Here is a 15592-nt window from a genome sequence, read left to right as displayed (position 1 = left end):
AGAAAGGGTACCTTAAGGCCGGGCGCGGTGGCTCAAGCCTGTAATCCCAGCACTTTGGGAGGCCGAGACGGGCGGATCACGAGGTCAGGAGATCGAGACCATCCTGGCGAACACCGTGAAACCCCGTCTCTACTAAAAAATACAAAAAACTAGCCGGGCGAGGTGGCGGGCGCCTGTAGTCCCAGCTACTCGGGAGGCTGAGGCAGGAGAATGGCGTAAACCTGGGAGGCGGAGCTTGCAGTGAGCTGAGATCCGGCCACTGCACTCCAGCCCGGGCTACAGAGCGAGACTCCGTCTCAAAAAAAAAAAAAAAAAAAAAAAAAAGAAAGGGTACCTTAGTCCCTGCCTGGGGCTCTCTGTCTGAAGTGCACCTGTAGACCCAGCTCCTTGAGGCTAAAGCAAGAGGATCTCCTGAGCCCAAAAGTTTGAAGTTGCAGTGAGCTATGATCACGCCACTGCACTCCAGCCTGGGTGAAAAAATGAGATGCTTTCTCTAAAAAAAAAAAAAAAAAAAAAAAAAAAAAAAGGAAGGCCGGGCATGGTGGCTCATGCCTGTAATCCTGGCACTTTGGGAAGCCAAGGCGGGTGGATCACCTGAGGTCGGGAGTTCGAGACCAGCCTAACGGACATGGTGAAACTCTGCCTCTACTAAAAATACAAAATTAGCTGGGCCTGGTGGCACATGCCTGTGATCCTAGCTACTCCGGAGGCTGAGGCAGGAGAATCGCTTGAACCCAGGAGGCAAATGTTGCAGTGAGCCAAGATCACGCCATTGCACTCCAGCTTGTGCAACAAGAGCGAAAGTCCGTCTCAAAAAAAAGAAAGAAAGAAAGAAAAAGAAAAGGAAAGGGCATATTGGCCGGGTGTGGTGGCTCATGCCTATAATCCTGGCACTTTGGGAAGCCGAGGTGAGCAGATCAGCTGAGGTCAGGAGTTCAAGACCAGCCTGGCCAACATGACAAAACCCTGTCTCTACTAAAAATACAAAAATTAGCCCGGGGTTGTGGCAGGCACTTATAATCCCAGCTACTTGGGAGACTGAGGCAGGAGAATCACTTGAACACAGGAGGCTGAGGTTGCAGTAAGCGGAGATTGCACCACTGCACTCCAGCCTGGGTGACAGAGCAAGACTCTGTCCCAAAATAATAATAATAATAATAATAATAATAATAATAATAATAAATGAAGGGCATCTCTGGCTTTGGGTGGAGACCAGGCTGGTGGCTGTGGGGGCCACATGGGAGCAGGGAGGCCAGGAGACACTGCGACTGGGGGCCTCCACTCACCTGCCTTCTTCCCTCCCAACTTCGCCTTAGAGCCCAGCAGGCTGCCTCCCAGCAGCCTGGCTCTTGCAGTGGGATGTGGCACAGGAGGTTTTCTTTTTTTTTTTTTTTTTTTTTTTTTTTGAGACCGAGTCTTGCTCTGTAGCCCGGGCTGGAGTGCAGTGGCCGGATCTCAGCTCACTGCAAGCTCCGCCTCCCGGGTTTTCGCCATTCTCCTGCCTCAGCCTCCTGAGTAGCTGGGACTACAGGCGCCCGCCACCTCGCCCGGCTAGTTTTTTGTATTTTTAGTAGAGACGGGGTTTCACCGTGTTAGCCAGGATGGTCTCGATCTCCTGACCTCGTGATCCGCCCGTCTCGGCCTCCCAAAGTGCTGGGATTACAGGCTTGAGCCACCGCGCCCGGCCACACAGGAGGTTTTCTTTCCAGCTGGCTTTCCTTCCCACATCTGCAAGTTCAAACTCAATGCCCATGATCCCTAGAAAGCCTTGGTAAAGGATGCCACTAAGTCTGACATTCTCTCAAACTGACCTTTTTTTTTTTCTGGTGCCCACCAAACCCTACCCTAGTTCTCTCAGAGTATCCAAGGAACTCTCCAGAACTCTCCACTGCCCTCTGTAGCTCTGGATGTGGTACCTACCACGGGTCGTTGGCAGTACCTATTCTGTGTCTCTGGCCAGGGGTTGCTCAGGAGCTGACTCTGCACACACATGGGGCAATGAGTGTGCCAGGGAGCTGACAGCCTCTGGAAGCAGCCCACAACCAATGGCAGGTGGCAGCGGGTGGATAAGGAAAACATGGAGCCCCTTTCTACACTGTCTCCCAGAGGCATCCAGCCAGGCAGCACCAGCAGCCACTGCAGTGGCTTACTCAACAATGCACCCTTCGTTGGCTCTCTTCCCTCCCTTGTCTTACTTTCCACTCCTCTGTATTCCCTAGGACCATTTCCCAAATAAACTTCTTGCACTTGAATCCTTGCCTCAAGGTTTGCTTCTGGGTGAATTCAAAGTAAGGCACAGTGGCTCACGCCTGTAATCCTAGCACTTTGGGAGGCTGAAGAGGGTGGATCACCTGAGGTCAGGAGTTCGAGACCAGCCTGGTCAACATGGTGAAACCCCATCTCTACTAAAAATACAAACATTAGCCGGGCATGGTGGTGGGCACCTGTAATCCCACCTACTCAGGAGGCTGAGACAGGGAGAATTGCTTGAACCTGGGAGGCAGAGGTTGCAGTGAGCAGAGATCACATCACTGCACTCCAGCCTGGGCAACAGAGTGAGACTATCTCAAAAAAACAAAAACAAAACAAACAAAAAACTACAAAAAAACAAGACATACTCACTTGCTTACATTAAGAACAGGGTCTGGGCAGGGCGCAGTGGCTCATGCCTGTAATCCCAGCATTTTGGGGTGTGTGTCTATATGTATATCTGTTGGGGTGAAGGTGGCTCTCAGAATTGATTGGGGGCAGCTGGGCGCGGTGGCTCATGCCTGTAATCTCAGCACTTTGGGATGCCAAAGTGGGTGGATCACCTGAGGTCAGGAGTTCGAGACCAGCCTGGGGGACATGGTGAAACCCCGTCTCTACTAAAAATACAAAAAATTAGCCAGGTGTGGTGGCAGATGCCTGTAATCCCAGCTACTTAGGAGGCTGAGGCAGGAGAATCGCTTGAACCCAGCAGGCAGAAGTTGCAGTGAGCTGAGGTTGCGCCACTGCACTCCAGCCTGGGCAACAAGAGCAAAACGTTGAAGAAGAAGAAATAAGAAAAAAGAAAGAAGAAAGAAGAAAAAGAAGAAGAAGAAGAATTGATTGGGTGCTGGAGGACCAGGTTTGGGATGGGCAGGAAGGCAGGTGGGAATGATGTCCATCTTTCCCCACTTCCTCAGGCCGCCGGCTTGGGACTTAGCATCCTAAAAAAGGAGGTCTGCTGGGTCAAACCGAATTTGACCCGGCTGCACCCGGTCAAGAGAAGGAAGATGTCTCTATTGTCCCTAGGACCACCCAGGGGGCATCTCCAAGGGAGACTGGGTACCTGTAGGAACAACCTCATTGAATGGAGTTGGAAGGGAACCACCAAGAAATGCAAATGTGCCTTGGCCTTTATTATTATCCTCCCAATCATACAGCAAAGCTTAGACTACAAGTTTGCCACCACCCTCCACACCCCACGTCCTCTGCCACACTTGGCACTGCTCCTTCTCTGACCCACTTGGATGCCTCTTCCCATTCTTCTGTCACTGCCTCACTCTAGTTACTATCATCACTGCCCATTACCACCTCCTCCCTCTGGGTATTTGGCCTCCAGCAACTGCCTCCCATGTGCCCAGTGCTGGCTGCCAAGCTGCCTCTCCCATCTTTAGTGGTTGTCAAGTGATCAACCTATTCCCATCCTGGGCTCTAAACTTGCCACCAGCTCTTTCTCCCCAGGGTATCCTCTACCTCTTCTTCCTCCAACTCCACCCCTACTGGCTGGGCCTTCCTGGCAGTGACTCAATGTCCTCCTCCTCCGATAATTTCATTCCCATTTGAGTCTTTGCTCAGATGTAAATACTCTATGTGCCTGCAATGTACTCCTCCAATAGTTACTTTTACAAATTCCACCTCTTTCCTGGCAAACCCTCTTGTCTGTCTCCCCACCCCCAACATCGGCCGCTACACCATGGGCGCCTCTCATGTTACCCTTCGCAAGCATTTAGTGAATGAGGAAAACTATTTTCAGGGCCTGATTCCAGACAGAGTGGAGGAAACAGGCACACAGCAAGCCCATTCTGTAGGAAGCTTCCTCCACTGGAGAGAGAACCAGACACACTCATTAGAGATTTTAAAACAGAAGTGAGGGCCGGGCGCGGTGGCTCAAGCCTGTAATCCCAGCACTTTGGGAGGCCGAGGCGGGCGGATCACGAGGTCAGGAGATCGAGACCATCCTGGCTAACACGGTGAAACCCCGTCTCTACTAAAAATACAAAAAGAAATTAGCCGGGCGTGGTGGTGGGCGCCTGTAGTCCCAGCTACTCCGGAGGCTGAGGCAGGAGAATGGCGTGAACCCGGGAGGCGGAGCTTGCAGTGAGCCGAGATCACGCCACTGCACTCCAGTCTGGGCGACAGAGCGAGACTCCGTCTCAAAAAAAAAATAAAATAAAATAAAAAAAAATAAAACAGAAGTGAGGCCAGGCATGGTGGCTCACACCTATAATCCCAGCACTTTGGGAGGCCGAGGTGGGTGGATCACCTGAGGTCAGATCGAGACCAGCCTGACTAACATGGTGAAACCCCGTCTCTACTACAAATACAAAATTAACCAGGTGTGGTGGCACAGGCCTGTAATCCCAGCTACTCGGGAGGCTGAGGCAAGAGAATTGCTTGAACCTGGGAGGCAAAGGTTGCAGTGAGCCGAGATCATGCTATTGCACTCTAGCCTGGGCAACACAGCGAGACTCTGTCTCAGAAAAAAAACAAACACAAGGGAGCATACAGTAACTGCCAAGCTGGGTGAATGGATTTTCAGGGCTGTGGGAATTCACAGGGTGCAGCAGGGAAGGCCTGTGCATGTGTTTGGAGGCAGAGGAGGGAGCCGGGAGGAGAGAGTTATCCAGTGCCTGTTTGAAGGGGAGGACAGCGTAGACCTCATTTCACCCAGAAGGGTGCAGGGGAATCTCCAACAGAGAAGTCGCTGACCAGGTGATGGGGAAAGTTCAGGGCCGTAGCAGCCACGGGAGACAAACCCACAGAGAAGACATCTGAAGTTCTGAGAATAAATGAAGGTCTCAAGGGAGAGAAGAGCAGAGGCTTGAGGACTAGGCCTTGCAGGAAGCCCAAGGGCAGGGGTGGAAGAGAGGGGCAGAAGGTGAACCTGCTCGAGGGAAAAACTCCTGTTTCTTGGCCTGGGTCATTGTGGCCTGTTTGGGACTCTGCTCTCCTTCCTGTGTAGGGCACCTGTGTGCAGTGCCTGGACCTGCCTTGGTTCTCACTGAACCTCTGGCATAACTGGTGGTCACAGGAAGTTGGTTTCCTGTGAGCTTTCATGATGCTTCCCGAATCCACCCACTTCTCTCTCCACTTCTGTGGGGTAGAAGACTGTAGACAGAAAGTAGGAAGTTTAAAAAAGGAAAGAAAAAAAGAAAGAAAGAAGTACAGGCATGTTGGTTCATGCCTGCACTTTGTTTTGTTTTGAGACGGAGTCTCAGTCTGTCACCCAGCTGGAGTGCAGTTGCGCGATCTCAGCTCACTGCAACCTTCACCCCCCTGGTTCAACCTATTCTCCTGCCTCAGCCTCCAGAGTAGCTGGGACTACAGGCATGCACCACCACTGCTGGCTAATCTTTTGCATTTTTAGTAGAGACCGGGTTTTGCCATGTTGGCCAGGCTGGTCTTGAACTCCTGACCTCAGGTGATCCGCCCACCTCAGCCTCCCAAAGTGTTGGGATTACAGGCATGAGCCACCACGCCCGGTCATGCCTGTAATCCCAGCACTTTGGGAGGCTGAGGTGGGAGGATCACTTGAGCCCAGGAGTTTGAGGCTGCAGTGAGCCATAATCATGCCACTGCATTTCAGCCTGGTCAAGAGCAAGACGCTATCTCAAAAAAAAATATATATATATATATCATAGTAAGATCTGGCTTCTTTCAGAGAGAAAGGGGTCATCTTATCCACCCATCTCAGTCCCTTTGTGCTGCTATAACAAAATAGCTGAGACTAGATTATTTATTTATTTATTTATTTGAGAGGGAGTCTCACTCTGTCGCCCAGGCCGGAGTGCAGTGGTGCAATCTCGGCTCACTGCAAGCTCCGCCCCCTGGATTCATGCCATTCTCCTGCCTCAGCCTCCTGAGTAGCTAGGACGATAGGCACCTGCCACCACGCTTGGCTAATTTTTTTTTTTTTTTTTTTTTTTTTTTTTTTTGAGACGGAGTCTTGCTCAGTCGCCAGTCGCCCAGGCTGGAGTGCAGTGGCATAATCTGGGCTCACTGCAAGCTCCGCCTCCTGGGTTCACGCCATTCTCTTGCCTCAGCCTCCCAAGTAGCTGGGACTACAGGCGCCCACTGCCACGCCCAGCTAAGTTTTTGCATTTTTAATAGAGACGGGGTTTCACTGTGTTAGCCAGGATGGTCTCGATCTCTTGACCTCGTGATCCGCCTGCCTCGGCCTCCCAAAGTGCTGGAATTACAGGCGTGAGCCACCGCGCCCAGCCTTAATTTTTTGTATTTTTAGTACAGATAGGGTTTCACCGGGTTAGCCAGGATGGTCTCCATCTCCTGACCTCGTGATCCGCCCGCCTCAGTCTCCCAAAGTGCTGGGATTACAGGCGTAAGCCAGCACACCCAGCAAGACTAGATAATTTATAAAGAATAGAAATTTGGCCTGGCGTGGTGGCTCATGCCTGTAATCCTGGCACTTTGGGAGGCTGAGGTGGGCAGATCACCAGGTCAGGAGATCGAGACCATCCTGGCTAACACGGTGGAACCCCGTCTCTACTAAAAATACAAAAAATTAGCCGGGCCTGTTGGCGGGCACCTGTAGTCCCAGCTACTCGGGAGGCTGAGGCAGGAGAATGGCGTGAACCTGGGAGGGGGAGCTTGCAGTGAGCAGAGATCCGGCCACTGCACTCCAGCCTGGGTGACAGAGCGAGACTCCGTCTCAAAAAAAAAAAAAATAGAAATTTATAGCCAGGAATAGTGGCATGTGCCTATAGTCCCAGTTACTCAGGAGGCTGAGGTGGGAAGATCCCTTGAGCCTAGGAGTTCGAGACTAGTCTGGCTGACATAGTGAACTCTCATAGTTCTGGAGGCTGAGAAGTCCAAGATCAAGGCACTGGCGTCTGGTAAGGGCCTTCATACTGCATTGTCACATGGCAGAAGAGCAGAAGACAGTGAACCTGCGCTCTCTCTCTCTCTCTTTTTTTTTTTTTTTTTTTTTTTTTTTTTTTTTTTTTTTGAGACGGAGTCTTGCTCTGTCACCCAGGCTGGAGTGCAGTGGCCGGATCTCAGCTCACTGCAAGCTCCGCCTCCCGGGTTCACGCCATTCTCCTGCCTCAGCCTCCCAAGTAGCTAGGACTACAGGCGCCTGCCACCTCGCCCGGCTAAGTTTTTGTATTTTTAGTAGAGACGGGGTTTCACTGTGTTAGCCAGGATGGTCTCGATCTCCTGACCTCGTGATCCGCCCGTCTCGGCCTCCCAAAGTGCTGGGATTACAGGCTTGAGCCACCGCGCCCGGCCTCTCTCTTTTTTTTTTTAAGGCGGAATTTCACTCCGTCACCCGTGCTGGAGTGCAATGGTGCGATCTCAGCTCACTGCAACCTTCCCCTCCTGGGTTCACGCGATTCTCTTGCCTCAGCCTCCCAAGTAGCTGGGATTACAGGCAACCACCACCACGCCCACCTAATTTTTGTAGTTTTTAGTAGAGACGGGGTTTCTCCATGTTGGCCAGGCTGATCTTGAACTCCTGACCTCAAGTGATCCACCCACCTCAGCCTCCCAAAGTGCTAGGATTACAGGCGTGAGCCACCAGACCCAGACCCCACTCTCTTTTACAGCAACATTAATCCACTCCTGAGGGCCCAAGTCCTCATGACCTAAACACCTCCCATTAGGCCCCACTCCAAAACTGTCGCACTGAGGATTGTTTCCAACATATAAACTGTGAGGAACACATTTAGACCATAGCAACTCCCAAGAATATTCCAGGGGTTTTCAAGCCTAAAATCTCTCAATCTCCTGCACCTACATCTTCAAAATCATCAACCTACACACAGCCCTGGCAACCTCTCCCCGGGGTCAGAAGACGTGTCCTCACCCTGCGGAAGTTACCTCAGGCCAGCTGGCTCTTCTGGCTGCTGCAGCACCAAGCACCTCTCGCTCTATCCCTTCTCTCTCATTTCCAGTTTCTAGGCCCACTCTCGCACACCCCCGTCTCTACTGACATCTTCTTGCGGGCCACACACAAACTCTTTATGTTCCCACTACAACCTCCCATCCTGTCTTTCCTCTGCTAGAACTTCTCTCCACAGCCAGCTCTTGAAAGAAGGATGCATGGCCAGGCATGGTGGCTCATGACTGTAATCCCAGCACATTGGCAGGTCGAGGCGGGTGGATCATGAGGTCAGGAGATGGAGACCATCCTGGCTAACATGGTGAAACACTGTCTCTACTAAAATACAAAAAACTAGCAGCGTGTGGTGGTGCGCGCCTGTAGTCCCAGCTACTCAGGAAGCTGAGGAAGGGGAATCGCTTGACCCAGCAGACGGAGGTTGCAGTGAGCCAAGATCACGCCATTGCACTCCTGTCTAAAAGAAAGAAAGAAGGATGCACACTTGCCTTCGGTTCTCCTCATGTCGACTCCCTCACCCCCAACTTCACTGACACAGCTGTCAAAGGTCACTGGTGATGTCATAATGGTTGCATCCAAGGGGGGTCTTCCAGCTTCACCTTCCTCTCTGACTCCTCTCCTCTGCACTCTCCTCCCTGCCGCCTCCACTCTTCCTCTCTCTTACCCATCTGGTCTTTCCTTCTCAGCTGCTTTCACAGGCTCTGCTTTCTCTCCTGGCTACTTCATATATCCATTCATTTTTCAAGCAGTTACTGGGCACCTACAGTGGGGCTGGGCACAGTGCTCCCTGATGCCCAGTCCCTGGGATCCCTGGGATTCTGGTTTCCTTCCATACCCTTTCTCTCTCTCCATTTTTTTTTTTTTTTTTTTTTTTGAGATGGAGTCTCGCTCTGTCGCCCAGGCTGGAGTGCAGTGGTGTGCTGCGATCTTGGCTCACTGCAAGCTCCACCTCCCGGGTTTACGCCATTCTCCTGCCTCAGCCTCCCGAGTAGCTGGGATTACAGGCACCCGCCACCACGCCCAGTAATTTTTTTTCTATTTTTAGTAGAGACAGGGTTTCACTGTGTTAACCAGGAGGGTTGCAATCTCCTGACCTCGTGATCAGCCCATTTCAGCCTCCCAAAGTGCTGGGATTATAGGCGTGAGCCACTGCGCCCAGCCCCCTTTCTCTTTTTTTTGAGACAGAATCTTGCTTTGTCGCCCAGGCTGGAGTGCAGTGGCTCACTCTCAGCTCACTGCAACCCACCCCTTCCCGGTTCAAGTGATTCTTCTGCCTTAGCCTCCTGAGTAGCTGGGTATACAGGAGCACCATGATGCTAGCTAATTTTTGTATTTTTAGTAGAGACGGGGTTTTGCCATGTTGGCCAGTGTGGTCTTGAACTCCTAACCTCAAGTGATCCTCCCGTCTCAGCCTCCCAAAGTGCTGAGATTACAGGCATGAGCCACCATGCCCGGCCTTCCATGCCCTTTCCATGGGCCACCTTATTCCTCCCACAACCTGGATCTGGCACTGTGGATACCCAGACCTCTGACTCCAGCGTGCACCGCTCCCCTCCATCCCAGGCCTCATAAAGCCAGCAGCAGGGGTCTTAGAGCTTCTCAGACTCAGCCTGTGCAAATGTGACCCTGTCTCTCTTGGCCCGACCCATTGCTTCTCCTGTATTTCCCATTTGAGGGGATGGCATGGTGGATCAGTCAAGACACACACACACAGCAGACATCCACGACCCTCCTCCTGCACATCCAACGTGTGCCCACGTCCTGTCGAATGCTGCTCCTCCTATACCTCTCAGCTCTCCTCTCCATACTGCCTCAGGCCATGTCCTTCTCACATGGGGAAGATAAAACACCTTAATTATCTCAAAAGCATCTCCTTTTTTATCAGAGTTCTTTCTGAAACATAAACTTGACCTTAACATTTCCCTACTTGTATGATCACCATGGGTTGCTCCTGCCTTGAGAGTACACTCCTGGCTTGCCACAAGCCTTGTGTGACTTGGCCAGCCACTCTGTAACTTCATCTCACACCATTTTCCACCTTGGCGACTTTGCCCCAGACGCTCCGGCCACTGCTGTTTGAGTACACCAACACCCGTTCCCGTTCCCATGGAAGGTCTTTGCTCAAGCTCTACCCTCTACCTGGGAGGTTCTTTTTTGCTGTACAATCTCAATTCCAGTATCACCTCCTCAAAAGAGCTGTCCCAATTTCCCTTTTTTTTTTTTTTTGGAGACGGAGTCTCACTCTGTTGCCCAGGCTGGAGTGCAGTAGCACTATCTCACTACAGCCTCCACCTCCCGGGTTCAAGCAATTCTCATGCCTCAGCTTCCTGAGTAGGTGGGACGCCTTTCATTTTCTGAAAGTGTCTCAGTGTAGAGACTAATTTCTTTGCTCACCTGACTTGCCCCCTGACAATGTGGCCTCATGTCACTCACCTTGCAATCCCAGTGCCCTGCACAAGCAGGTGCTCTTTCTAGGGAAGGAAGGAATACATGAACATTTGATCTGATGGTTAGAAAATGCCATCAATTTGGGGAATAGCAGAAAGTACTGGACTAGCTATCAGAAGACATGGCTTATAGTTCTAATTTCTTTTTTTTTTTTTTTTTTTGGAGACGGAGTCTTGCTTTGTTGCCCAGGCTGGTGTGCAGTGGCCGGATCTCAGCTCACTGCAAGCTCCGCCTGCCGGGTTCACGCCATTCTCCTGCCTCAGCCTCCCCAGTAGCTGGGACTACAGGCGCCCGCCACCTTGCCCGGCTAGTTTTTTGTATTTTTTAGTAGAGACGGGGTTTCACCATGTTAGCCAGGATGGTCTCGATCTCCTGACCTCGTGATCCACCCGTCTCGGCCTCCCAAAGTGCTGGGATTACAGGCTTAAGCCACCGCGCCCGGCCTATAGTTCTAATTTCATCACTAAACTAGCTGCATGACCTTGGCCAAGCTGCTTAACATCTTTGGGCCTCAAATTGCCAGTTTTTAATTGAGCAAGTAGGATTAAATGACCTCTGCCCCCCATGCTACCTCTAAGATTCTGTGATTCAGAGTTATTCCCTTAATAGACGAGGACCTTGAAGACCCTAAATGGAAGTAGTTAGTATAGCACTGAGTACACACACTGGGAAGCCCTGGAAGACCGACAGTGTTGCTGCTGCTCTTGAAGCTGTGCAGGAACCATCTTCACTTTTCCCTCTGCCAGCTCTGTCATGCTGCTGTCTCTGTGGTTAATATGCACGGTGCTGCTTTTTATTTATTTATTTATTTTTGTTTTTTGTTTCTCTCTCCAATTAAACTGTAAGCTTCTTGAGGATAGGCTCCAAGTCTTGTTTTAAATCTTGAGGCCCTTTAAGTTAAGTTAGAACCTGGCATATGTTTTGTGGTTGACAATAATGGTCATACGGAGATCCAATCAAATCAAATGTTAGACAGTGGGTGGCAGGTTTAATCAGAAATACACCAGAAAAGGCCAGGTACGGTGGCTCATGTCTGTAATCCCAGCACTTTGGGAGGCTGAGGAGGGCAGATCATTTGAGGTCAGGAGTTTGACACTCACCTGGCCAACACAGTGAAACCGCGTCTCTACTAAAAATACAAAAATTACCCGGGTGTGGTGGGGGGGCGCCTGTAATCCCAGCTACTTGGGAGGCTGAGGCAGGAGAATCACTTAAACCTGGGAGGTGGAGGTTGCAGTGAGCCGAGATCGCGCCACTGCACTCCAGCCTGAGTGACAAAACGAGACTCCATCTCAAAAAAAAAAAAAAAAGAGGCCAGGCGCAGTGACTGTAATCCCAGCACTTTGGGAGGCCAAGGTGGGTAGATCACCTGAGATCAGGAGTTCAAAACCAGCCTGGCTAACATGGTGAAACCCCATCTCTACTAAAAATACAAAATTAGCCAGGTGTGGTGGTGTGTGCCTGTAATTCCACCTACTCAGGAGGCTGAAGCAGGAGAATCGCTTGAATCCAGGAGGCAGAGGTTGCAGTGAGCCAAGATAGCGCCACTGTACTCCACCTTGGGTAACAAGAGCGAAACTCTGTCACACACGCGCGCACACACACACACACACACACACACACACACACACAAAAGAAAGAAAAAAAGAAGATAAAAGAAAAGAAATACACCAGAGAACAAAGAGAAAGCAGTGAAAATTATGGGCATTGTCCTATCAAGAGCATCACAATTTTATACCTACGCCTCTGTATTAAGGAGCAACTTAAATACATATGGAGGCCGGGTGCAGTGGCTCACGCCTGTAATCCTAGCACTTTCGGAAGTTGAGGTGGGTGGATCACCTAAGGTGAAGAGTTTGAGACCAGTCTGGCCAAAAGACATGGTAAAACCCTGTCTCTACTAAAAATATAAAAATTAGCTGGGCGTGGTGGCACGTGCTTGTAATCCCAGCTACTCTGGAGGCTAAGGCAGGAGAATTGCTTGAACCCAGGAGATGGAGGTTGCAGTGAGTTGATATTGCACCACTGCACTCCAGCCTGGGCGACAGAGTGAGTAAGACTCTGTCCAAAAAAAAAAAAAAAAAAGAAAGAAATATGGTCCCATCAAGAGGCACAAGGAAAAGGAAGCCACTGAGGATTCCATATTATGTTCTGGCAAGTCAGAACTGCATATTCCATTTGTTCACTTTTCTAAATTCATTGACAAGAAAAATGCATAAAGTACATTATAGGATATATTACATGAGTAGTAAATAGTAAAATGAAATATAAAATACTGCCAGTGGTGGGCATGGCAGTTCATGCCTGTAATCCCAACACTTTGTGAGTTTGAGACCAGCCTGGGCAACATAGTGACACCACATCTCTACAAAAAATACAAAATTGGCTGGGTGTGGTGGCTCATGCCTGTAATCCCAGCACTTTGGGAGGCCGAGGCAGGTGGATCACTTGAGGTCAGGAGTTTGAAACCAGCCTAGGCAACATGGTGAAACCCCGTCTCTACTAAAAATACAAAGAAAATTAGCCAGGTGTGGTGGTGCATGCCTGTAATCCCAGCTACTTGAGAGGGTGAGGCAGGACAATTGCTTGAACCCAGGAGGCGGAGGTTGCAGTGAGCAGAGATTGTGCCATTGCACTCCAGCCTGAGTGATAGAGCAAGACTCCATCTCAAAAAAAAAAAATTTGCTGTGCATGGTGGTGTGTACCTGTAGTCCCAGCTACTGGGAAGGCTGAGGTGGCAGGATGGCTTAAGCCCAGGAGGCAGAGGTTTCGGTGAGTTGAGATTGTGCCACTGCACTCCAGCCTGGGTGACAGAGTGACACTCCGTCTCCAAAAAAAAAAAAAAAAAAGAAAAGAAAATACTGAATACAGCTGGGCATGGTGGCTCACCCCTGTAATCTCAGCACTTTGGGAGGATGAGGTGTGGAGGTCAGGTGGCCTCACTTGAGGCCAGGGGTTTTGAGATCGGCTTGGGGCAACACATGGAGAACACATCTCTGCAAAAATTTTAAAAATATTTTAAAAATCAGGCATGTGGTGGCACATGCCTGTAGTCCCAGCTACTGGGGAGGTTGAGGTGGGAGGATCACTTGCGCCCAGGAGGTCGAGGCTGCAGTGAGCTGTGATCGTGCCAGTGCATTCCAGCCTGCCTGGGTGACAGAAGGAGAGACCTTGTCTAAAAAAAAAAAAAAAGAAAGAAATGTAAAATACTAAGACATATTATAGAAACTATCAACATTTACACAAAGCTTAAACCTTCACCCATGGAAACATATACACTAAAAACATATCAGGCCAGGCACGGTGGCTCATTCCTGTAAACCCAAGCCAGCCTTTGGAAGGCTGAGGCAGGAGGATCCCATGAGGCCAGGAGTTCGAGACTAGTCTGGGCAACACAGTGAGACCCCCATCTCTACAAAAAATTTAAAATTGGCTAGGGGGCCGGGCGCAGTGGCTCACGCCTGTAGTCCCAGAACTTTGGGTGGCCAAGGCGGGGGGATCACTTCAGGTGAGGAGATTGAGACCATCCTGGCCAACATGGTAAAATCCCATCTCTACTGAAAATATAAAAATTAGCCAGGCGTGGTGGCGCTCGCCTATAATCCCAGCTACTTGGGAGGCCAAGGCAGGAGAACCTTGTGAACCCAGGAAGCAGAGGTTGCAGTGAGCTGAGATTGCACTTACGCACTCCAGCCTGGGCGACAGAGTGAGGCTCCATCTCAAAAAATAACAGTAATAAAAATAAAAAATAAAAAAACAAAAATGAAATAGACAGATGGGTAAATCCTGTCATCAGCTCCAGTAATAAAGGAGTAAGGTATAGATGTAGGGTCTCCCACATTTCTTCTACCAATAACATTATGCAGGAATAGAAAGTTAACGATATGGAGCTCACCAATAGGAAGATAATTTGATCAGCAGTAGAAGCAGATCTAGAAATTATGACCAAATCAAAACATGAACTCTAAGCTGTGGCAAATCAAGTATAATTGTAAAAATATATATAACATGAAAATCTTACCTTAAACTCAGTCAAGTCAATATTTTCTTACAGTCCCCTAGAGAGTGTGAAAATAGATTTAGCCAGAAAGAAGGTAAAGACTAAATACACTTCAGAGTTTAAATATTTAGCAAGCATTTTTTTGGGGAAAAAACAACATTGTCATTTTAAAGTTATACTCTTTAAATACAATGTACATTATAATTAAAGAGACATCATGAAAAATAATTGATTGGAGATATTAAGCTTATAATATCACATCAAAAGCTGCACTCCTGTCTGGGCGTGGTGGCTCACGCCTATAATCCAAGCACTTTGAGAGGCCAAGGTGGGCAGAACACTTGAGGTCAGGAGTTTGAGATCAGCCTGGCCAACATGGTGAAACCCTGTTTCTACTAAAAATACAAAAATTAGCCGGGTGTGGTGGCGGGCACCCGTAATCCCTGCTACTTGGGAGGTTAAGGCAGGAGAATCGCTTGAACCCAGGAGGCAGAGGTTGCAGTGAGCCAAGATTGCTCCACTGCACTCCAGCCTAGGCAACAGAGCAAGACCTTGTCTCAAAAACAAACAAACAAACAAACAAACAAACCCCAAAAAAACAGCCGGGTGCAGTGGCTTATCCCTGTAATCCCAGCACTTTGGGAGGCCGAGGTGGGTGGATCAACTAAGGTCAGGAGTTCAGTACCAGCCTGGCCAACATGGTGAAACCCTGTCTCTACTGAAAATACAAAAATGAGCTGGGCATGGTGGTTGGTGCCTGTAGTCCCAGCTACTCGGGAGGCTGAGGCAGGAGAATCGCTTGAACCTGGGAGGCAGAGATTGCAGTGAGCTGGATCATGCCACTGCACTCCAGCCTGGGCAACAGAGCAATACTCCATCTCAAAAAAAAAAAAAAAAAAAAAAAAGGCTGGGCGTGGTGGCTCATGCCTGTAATCCCAAGATTTTGGCAGTCTGAGGTGGGTGGATCACCTGAGGTCAGGAGTTCAAGACCAGCCTGACCAACATGGAGAAACCCTGTCTCTATTAAAAATACAAAAAAT

This window comes from Macaca thibetana, chromosome 14 (assembly GCF_024542745.1).
Source record: "Macaca thibetana thibetana isolate TM-01 chromosome 14, ASM2454274v1, whole genome shotgun sequence".
In the NCBI taxonomy this organism is placed as follows: Eukaryota; Metazoa; Chordata; class Mammalia; order Primates; family Cercopithecidae; genus Macaca; species Macaca thibetana.
This window is presented reverse-complemented; position numbering follows the sequence as displayed.